This window comes from Pecten maximus, chromosome 12 (assembly GCF_902652985.1).
Source record: "Pecten maximus chromosome 12, xPecMax1.1, whole genome shotgun sequence".
NCBI classification, from domain to species: domain Eukaryota; kingdom Metazoa; phylum Mollusca; class Bivalvia; order Pectinida; family Pectinidae; genus Pecten; species Pecten maximus.
The window spans coordinates 23203117-23213268 of NC_047026.1; positions in this window are offsets into that span (position 1 = coordinate 23203117).

Here is a 10152-nt window from a genome sequence, read left to right on the forward strand (position 1 = left end):
GGTGTATGTTGTCTGCTATAGGAAATACTAAATAGCACAAGTACACAATGTCAGTGTAAATGTATGTCAATAATATTGTGCAAATCAATGTATATACATTGTATTTACTACATTACAAAATAGGAAATGGTTTACACAGGTACATAGTGACATATTTGGTATTAATATTACTCAACTGGTGAATTTTGACTATATAATAGTAAACAGGTGTATATTTCCTATTGTAGGAAATTAAAATGAGTCAACACAGGTACATAGTGACACTATTCATGTATGTTAGCAATATCAGAGGTATACAAATCCAGACAGGCGATTATAAGATTGATAGACAGATAGTGTGATTACATATATCCCTTTATTCATTGTATTATATAACTATGTAAATGATGAATCTGAGTTTGTATAGGTATAATCACAGCTTCCTTGTTTTATTTAGAAATTAAATTACATTATCTGGGATGTGAATATTTTCATCATCAACAAGATCCGTCGATCCATTCAATAACATGTTAAGGTTAAGTATTGTTGATTGTGAAGAAATTCCCAAAGAGTATCCCTATGTATATTATAATGTGGGCATAAGAAGAAGAAATGGTATGATGTTTCAAACCCAATACCACAACTAACAGACAGGTGAATCCTTCAGATGATCTTTAAATCAAAGTTAAACTGGCTTGCACCGTTCCTTACTAGACATAAAACTATATCATCATGTCTAGTACCACGATTGTTGAAGATAACTGAACTGTATTCATATCTGTATTTTCAGTAGATGTCATCCTTTCAAAAACTAGTGGAGGGTCATTAAGAATTTCAACTCTTAAATAATTACTAAAATCAAGGAACATAGAAGGAAAGAAGCTATTATAAAAAAATCGCTGTGGCATTGTGGAGGGCGAACAGTTATGTATTATATTGAACATAAGATGTTTATTTTTTACGTCTGTTTTCAAGCTTTTCCCATCCCAATTGACAGGTAGGTGTACTATTATGTAGTATATTGTACATGAGAAGTTTGTTTTACGTCTGTTTTCAAGCTCTTCCCATCTCAATTGACAGGTAGGTGTACTATTATATGTAGTATCTTGTACATAAGAAGTGTATGTTTTACGTCTGTCTCAAGATTTTCCCATCCCATACGTTTTGGATTCTTGTTAGCAATTATCCCAGTTCACATCTGTGTACTCTCCAAGTATAAGTCTGAGAAAAGAGGTTAAAATATTGATAAGAAATTTTCTGTCAACCATGTGTTTAAGATATTTAAGTCTCTTAAATACGCTTAATATCCTGTATGTTTTGTATGTGTTTGTTCCATGTACCATCAGTAGATAATTAAAAGTAACTCCTAAATGATTACTTAATTCACATGTCATTATCATCAAACTTAAGGGACTTTTTAGGAATACATTGTTCCAAGAAATTTGCAAATCTGTAGTCGAAATTCTGATATATGTACTATGTGATATCATCTATAGCATAATTACCAACTAATTGTGTGATCATATAATGCTACATTAATTGCTTATTATAGAATTTGTCATTTTATTAGCTCACCTGGTCCGAAGGACCAAGGTGAGCTTATGCCATACCGTGGCGTCCGTCGTCCGTCGTCCGTCCGTCGGTCAACAATTGACTTCTTCTTCATAACCACTGATCAGAATTTGACCAAATTTGGTCAGAAGCATCCCTATGGGTAGGGGACTCAAAATTGTACAAATGATGGGGCTGACCCCCCAGGTGCCTGAGGGGCGGGGCCAAAAGGGGTCAATTTGGCTACATTGATATAAACGACTTCTTCTCTGAAACCGAGCAAAGGATATTGCTCCTATTTGTCTGGAAGTATCACTATGGGGTGGGGATTCAAAATTGTACAAATGGTGGTGCTGACCCCCAGGGGCCTGAGGGGCGGGGCCAAAAGGGGTCAATTTGGCTATATTGATATAAACGACTTCTTCTCTGAAACCGAGCAAAGGATATTGCTCCTATTTGTCTGGAAGCATCACTATGGAGTGGGGACTCAAAATTGTACAAATGGTGGTGCTGACCCCCTAGGGGCCTGAGGGGCGAGGCAAAAATGGGTCAATATAGCTATATTGATATTAACGACTTCTTCTCTTGAACCGAGCTATGGATATCACTCATATTTGCCTGGTAGCATCACTTTGGGGTGGGGATTCAAAATTGTACAAATGATGGGACTGACCCCCTAGGGGCCTGAGGGGCGGGGCCAAAATGGGTCAATATAGCTATATTGATGATACCGACTTCTCTGAAACCGAGCAATGGATATCACTCATATTTGCCTGGTAGCATAACTTTGGGGTGGGGATTCAAAATTGTACAAATGATGGGGCTGACCCCCAGGGGCCGGAAGGGCGGGGCCAAATGTGGTCATTTGGGCTATATTTATAAAAACAACTTCTTCTCTGAAACCGAACAAACGATATTGCTAATATTTGCCTGGTAGCAACACTATGGGGCGGGGATTCAAAATTGTACAAATGATCGGGCTGACCCTCAGGGGCCGGAGGGCGGGGCCAAATGTGGTCATTTGGGTTATATTTATAACAACAACTTCTTCTCTGAAACCGAACAAACGATATTGCTCATATTTGCCTGGTAGCAACACTATGGGGTGGGGATTCAAAATTGTACAAATGGTGTGGCTGACCCCCGGGGGGCCTGAGGGGCGGGGCCAAGAGGGGTCAATTTGGCTAAATTGATATGAACAACTTCTCATCTGAAACTAAGCAATATATATCGCTCAATTTTGACTGTGAAAATCCCTTTGGGGTAGGGTTTCAAAATTGTACAAATGGTGGGGTGTACCTCCCTGGGGGCTGTGGGGCGGGACCAAAAGGGGTCAATTCGGCTAAATTGATATAAACAACTTCTTCTCTGAAACTAAGCAATGGATATCACTCATATTTGCCTGGTAGCAACCCCCTAGAGTAGGGATTCAAAATTGTACAAATGACAGGACTGACCCCCAAGGGGCCTGAGGGGCGGCGTCAAAAGGGTTCAATTTGGCTGTATTGATATAAGCGACTTCTTCTCTGAAACCGAGCAAAGGATATTGCTCCTATTTGCCTGGAAGCAATCACTATGGGGTGGGGATTCAAAGTTGTACAAATGGTGGTTCTGACCCCCTAGGGGCCTAAGAGGCGAGGCAAAAATGGGTCAATATAGCTATATTGATATTAACGACTTCTTCTCTGAAACTTAGCAATGGATATCACTCATATTTGCCTGGTAGCAACCCCCTAGAGTAGGGATTCAAAATTGTACAAATGACAGGACTGACCCCCAAGGGGCCTGAGGGGCGGCGTCAAAAGGGTTCAATTTGGCTGTATTGATATAAGCGACTTCTTCTCTGAAACCGAGCAAAGGATATTGCTCCTATTTGCCTGGAAGCAATCACTATGGGGTGGGGATTCAAAGTTGTACAAATGGTGGTTCTGACCCCCTAGGGGCCTAAGAGGCGAGGCAAAAATGGGTCAATATAGCTATATTGATATTAACGACTTCTTCTCTGAAACTTAGCAATGGATATCACTCATATTTGCCTGGTAGCAACCCCCTAGGGTAGGTATTCAAAATTGTACAAATGACAGGGCTGACCCCAGGGGACCTAAGGCGGGGCCAAAAGGGGTTATTTTGGCAAAATTGATATAAACAACTTTTTCTCTGAAAATAAGCAATGGATATCTTTAATATGTGACTGGTAGCATTCACTTTGGTTAAGGATTCAAAATTGTACAAATGATGGGGCCAACCCCCTGGAGGCTAAGGGGCTGGGCCAAAAGGGGTCAATTTGGCTAAATTGATATGAACAACTTCTCTGAAACAGCTCATATTTGACTATTAGCATCCTATTGGGGTAGGGATTCAAAATTGTATAAAGGAAGGAGCTGACCCCCAGGGGGCAGAGGGCAGGGTCAAAAGGGGCCAATTGGTCTAAACAAGATCTTCTCTGAAACTAAGCAATGGATATCACTCACATTTGTGTGGTAGCATCCCTATGGGGTCATGCCAAAAGTCAATTTCATTTCATGGATTAATGTACCTTTTGGCATTTTTAGTATAAAATAAAACCAATGTACATGTACCCATATAAAATGCTTATGATATATATTGACATAGCAATACCAGCGACAAATATGCTTAAGCATCATTCTTGTTTCATATCTCATGAAACCAGGTGAGCGATACAGGCCCTCTGGGCCTCTTGTTTTTGTTTGTCTACCTGACAATTGAGCTAAGGACTTGATATATTTATTGTCTGTCCAATTGTGTCATTTTCTAAAACAACTTTTTTTTTATGAACAAAGAGTCCTAAAATAATCAACTATGAAAGTCACATCCCTAAAATGTTAAGTCAGGCCCATTAGGCCTGTTGTTATATTTTTGTATCAAACACACTTCTGTATCTTAATGTATAAACATGGAAATATTTTTTTTGGAGGAAGGAAGATAACACTTGTAGTTTGATGGTAGTTACTGTTAACCTAGACTGGCCCCCTGTCTCTAGAATATTAAAATTATAAATAAAATTGAGCTTTATGATTTTGATCCCTAGGATATGTCTGATTCTAGAAGTTTCAAACTAGGGGCAGATAATCTGATATTAGAATTTAGCTTGGTAATTCTTAAAAAACAACAACTTCTGGTCTGGTGGCCAGTCTACTTTTAACCCTAACCATGATAATGTTGTGATCTAGAAGAGATTCATCTCCTAACATATTTTTATCCCAGTTTAAAGGAGTTGTGAATCGTTGTTACAATTCTTTAATGTTGTATTACACAATCTGTCACATCTCCCTATACAAAATCGAAGTATATCATGTCACACGAACAAAACACACAAAACTAGTGTCTGTACAAGTATTTATATTTCAGCAGCCTGCATGTAATTAATACATTTCAGAGGATACTTATATAAACTCTGGCAGGCTCAGCAAATATTAAAGGCCATTATAAAAACTGACCTGCTATCTGCTCACAAACAAAATAAACTGACTAAAAGACTAAAATTTCATAGGAAGCTAAATAAATACAAATTACCTTCCTAGGTTGGTCTAAGCCTGGTAAAGTCTGATGATGATATGACCAGGATGAGATGCCTGCCTCTAAATTGTCAAATTAAACTAGCATGGTAGGCCCAGTTTATCAAACCACTTGCACTCCCACTTTCATGATTTTCTTCACTCACATGTTTAGACAATTAACTAACAGGTGAACCAATCATTACCAAATATGGTAAACACCAATATGCACAGTGAAATACTAAAACTGTACACCATATATGGCGATTCAGGTGACCGACACAAAGACACACCATATATGGCGATTCAGGCGACTGACACAAGGACACGTGGAAGACAGTACTGAGTAATTGAATACGCACACAAACAAATAACACCATAGTGCGAAGAGAGTGTGTTTGTATATATATATACATCTCCTTACCAATACTAACTTTGACATTATCTTCATATTGTACAGTTTTGACTCCTGCAATCTTTTCTAAAGAAACTCCAGACTTCAAAAAGTATATTTTGTTCCTTCCCCTGCAGCAGTTCAAATTATTAAACTGTAAAGGCATTCTAGACCTGTAAAAAAGAAAGTTTTTTCTGTTGGTGAAGTAAAGGCCCGGGGGTAATTTTGATCCTGGTGGAAGCTTACTTCTTCCTTTCTGCTACATGTTTATCAGCATAAATATTGCCACACGTTTTAAATTTCAAGGTTTTTTCCCCCAAGCATTCCTGTCTATATAATGGACAATGATTGATGTACCCCAGGTGTGTTAGCTGTACTGTATATGTATCTATATGCAATGTGAATAAATTTTCAAGATAACGCTTGCTTCCGATTAACTGTATTTGTTGTTTTTAGGTCATCTGACCCAAAGCCATGGTCCTTCATCCGTCATCATCCGCCGTGTGGCGTCCGTAAACCTTTCACATCCTATACTTCTCTATTTCCACTTAGTACGGATGTTAAGGGGAACCAGCGGAGTGTTGTTATTTTTTTAGTCTGGTAAAAATTTCAACACGACAGTCACGGCAGCCATTTTGTAACATGATTGCACAATCACTGTTTTCCTGAACAACACCTATTTTAAACTTCTCAAGTCCCACCATAGGGATTCAACTCCAACTTTCCTGAATTAATCCTGAGATGATGGCAGGTATTGTTATTTTTCAGGTCGGTCCAAACCACTGATGCCAATTAACTTAAAATTGATGAGGATATCATAAGGGAAGGAAGTCGACTGTGATCTGGTAAAAACACAAACTTTTGACACTTTGACTGTTTTGTAACACAAATACACATAGTTTTCCTGAACAACACCAATTGTAAACTTCTTCTTAAAGGCGAAGCTGTTAAGCTAAGGAAACAAAAAAGTGTTATTTTTTCAGCCTACGTAGGAAATCTACGAATGATCCATTCTGTACTTGAGAAATAGCAGGAACAAGAATTGTTGATGGACGGACACATAGACAAAAGACAATTTAAATAGCCTACCATCACCATGTTATATACATACAACACTTACAATTGAGTATTGATAGCACTTCATGTTTATCATTACATATTATAAATAGCAAAATTTCATTACCTGTAATTGGTGCCTACATGTACTATACACAATAAACAATTGATTTTACACCTATAGTCACCTGGCATCTCTGCTCTTATAAGGACTAGAATTCATGCATTGCTGAGTGACAAAACTGGAAATATACAGCATGAAATAAGAAAACCGTGATATAACAACTACATTACATAATTTCTATTGTAGATTACTTGCTTGTCTGATTTTTGTAACATTATCTCCAAATCCTCATCATGTGATAAAACATTTCAACACGTATTTCCATTTAATAAAGGAAAGTAAACTCATCCTGAATGTTTCATTTTAGCTTTCTACTTGTTTTATAAATCTTTTACGCTATGAAAACTGCTGACAGATTTTAACAGCAACCGAGAATACATTTGTAATTTGCTCATTGTTGTTAGCTTGTCTTTATTTCTGTGTTTGGAGACGATCGGGAGTAAATTTAGTACACCCATCTAACCATTTTGTAGACAAACAACATCCTTAAATAAGATTGAGCCCAATGCAATGAACAAAATACTCTTTAAAAACAAAAGCACAAAAACAAACAACAAAATATTCAACTGGAAAGTGTCAATTTACCGCCATTTCTCCTTTAAATAATGGCCGCTTCATACGAAGGTAATGGGAACAAGGCAACGAAAGTGACGGGTTGTCTTCATATCAACGCTGTTAGTTATAATTGGTGGATTTGTATTCAGTTTCTAATATACTATGATTAAATGATATTGCCCTCAATGCAAACGCACATCACAATCAACAACTGGGATTATTTAAAATGAAATATTAAATCATCCTGTATCCAATTTCACTGAAGAGAGTCGTATCATTCAGATTTTGTTTTCAAAACGAACTTGATCGCAAGTGATATATTAGAAATAGCAAAAGTTCGACGAAAGTCTGACATAAGTCACCATATAAACAAAAAACACAGTCTAGGCCACTTAGAGGGGAAAACAATCATCAGGTGTGCGAATTAACGTACTGTGCGAACGTACCTACCCATGCTCTAGTACAACTAATAGGTATAACAGAAACTGGAACACCCGAGACGCTACATCACGACTCATAGAAGGAGTAGAGTCCTTCAACAATATATGCAGCGCCGATATAAATTCAACTCAAGACAGAGGTGGGGAACGAAACTCGATCCAAGTGGACTCATCCCATGACACAACCATCTATCTATTGCAGATGTAAAATGGGAGAAGTCAATAAAATAAGAGTTTGAGATCACATAACATAACTCCCCGTCTGCAATGTAAAACAGGATTCTTAGAGGCCCCAATAAACTCGGTAAAGAAAACTACCTTAACAAAGGAACTACTTTATTGAAGACAAACAGTCAGCTTGCAGAGCGAAGATTATTCGCCTTGATGATACTTATAGATTCAGCATTCTGATTCCAAATAAACTTTGGTCCAAGAAGAAAGTTATAAGAAACATAACCACTTTTGTCCAATGGGCACAAAAGAAGCATATGGAAATTAAACAAGAAACATACAAACAGGGCTCATCTATTCCACAGCCAAGGGAGACTACCAGACTACAGAAGAGAGAAAATACTAGACAGAGACAGACATGAGGATGCTGTCACATCTACTGAAACTCCAAATCCAGGACAGGAGGTCCTACCATTGGTCACATCCCTACCAACACAGATAGGAACTAACTCATCCCAGCCAGACCTGTGAACCAAATCATACAACAACACATCAACCACAGGATGTCTCAAGCTGGTTACCTATAATGATACCTACTCACCGAGCAGTGAAGAACCCAGGTCGATAGCCATACAATCATCAGACTTTTCTTGTGAAACTACATCTACTGCATAATTGCCCGCATATCTACCAAGAAGAGACTGATAATGAAGAACGACATTGTTCCGACCTCCTCTTCACCAGCAGAGTGAAAATACAAGTAGCAAACCAACCATTACATCTGGCTGGAATCTTATGTCTTTCATCTGCCAAAATATGAAACGTAATTGCCTATATATTCAGAAACTGATAGAAGACTTCGACATATTCTGCATATGGTTTTTAAATTTTGAACATAATATCCTATATCAACGATTCCTATATTATAAGAACCTCATTTAATCCACCCACATCAAGCACGTTGTATCACCTAGGGAAAGAATCTGTGGAGATGGTGGCGTGGTGATGTTATGGAGAAAGAACATAGATGTGTAGTTCAAAGGGCAACCTGACGCAAGCTCCAGAAAAGACGCCATAAGTACAATCACAGGAAATGACATAACAGCAATTAAGAAGTTCTTCTCTTTAACACATATTTCTAAAGCATTTATGTTTAAATTGCACGATATGTCTAAGATTTAAGAGTTCAAGTGTATGAGCATTGAGAGTTTAAATTTTGATTATCAAGTGATAATGTTTCTTCGAGGTTTTAGGAGTTACATCAATACCGGGTATGTTCATTTACTTAAATATTGAGGTTTCATCAATATAGAATCCTATTCCCCATATTTACAATTTATAATGATATTACATCTCCCCTATCCAACAGAGGCAGTATAATAAATCTAAGAATTAAAAGTTTAAGAGTTATGAGTTCTAGCTCCTTTGCAATGATTTGTGGAGCATTGGGTTTCAACTGCCTGATCCGTTCAACATCAGAAGTTTGGTATGTCTAAGTGTTTATGAGTTTCGATTTGTTGATCATCAAGTGATGTTGGAATTTTCCTTAACTATCAAGGAGTTTTATAGATATGTTCATGAACATAAAGAATGAGATGTTCAAAAGCAGATTATAAGCTGTCATTCCTTTGTATATGTATCCTTTCACTCGTCAAAAATCTAATTTAATGTTACAACTAAAGCTTAAAGTGTTTATATTAATTAAGTGTCTGAAAAGTAATGTTTTTAATGTTCTGATCATGAAGTGAATTTTCCATAACATTCAGGAATTAAATTGATAGGTTTAGAAGAGTAAGGTGATCTTAGTATATGTAACCTTAATTTCATTTTTATCTGTATCCTGCCCCTCATCCAAGATTAGGAGTTTAATTTGTCTAGAACTTATGAGGTTAAATATCCAAGACCTACGAGTTTTCATCTCCAAACATAAACTTGTTTACAATTAAGTCTTTAATGATGGTTCCTCTTCCTAGCATTAGAGAAGTAAACATGATTGGAGTATCTGATGTAAGAAAATGTTATTGATATGATGTGTTCTGTCTAAGAAATAAGAGTTTATATCTGTCTATGAACGTTGGAATTTATATGTCTGAGAAGTAAGGGTTTTCTTTCGGAACCTCTCTTCAATTTTTTACCAGAAGAACTTCCAAATCAGTGAGATCCTCCGTAACCTGAATCAAGAAAAGGCAGTAATGACACATCAAGTTTGGTCACTGTTGATTTACCCATACTTGGCGGAAACGAAAACATAACCGGTTCAGTTCAGAATTTAAAAGCTTAAACATATGATGATGATGGATATTTTTAATGGCATATGTCAGTAAATATGGGAAACGCTCTACATTTCTACAAGGGTTTTGAAGAATT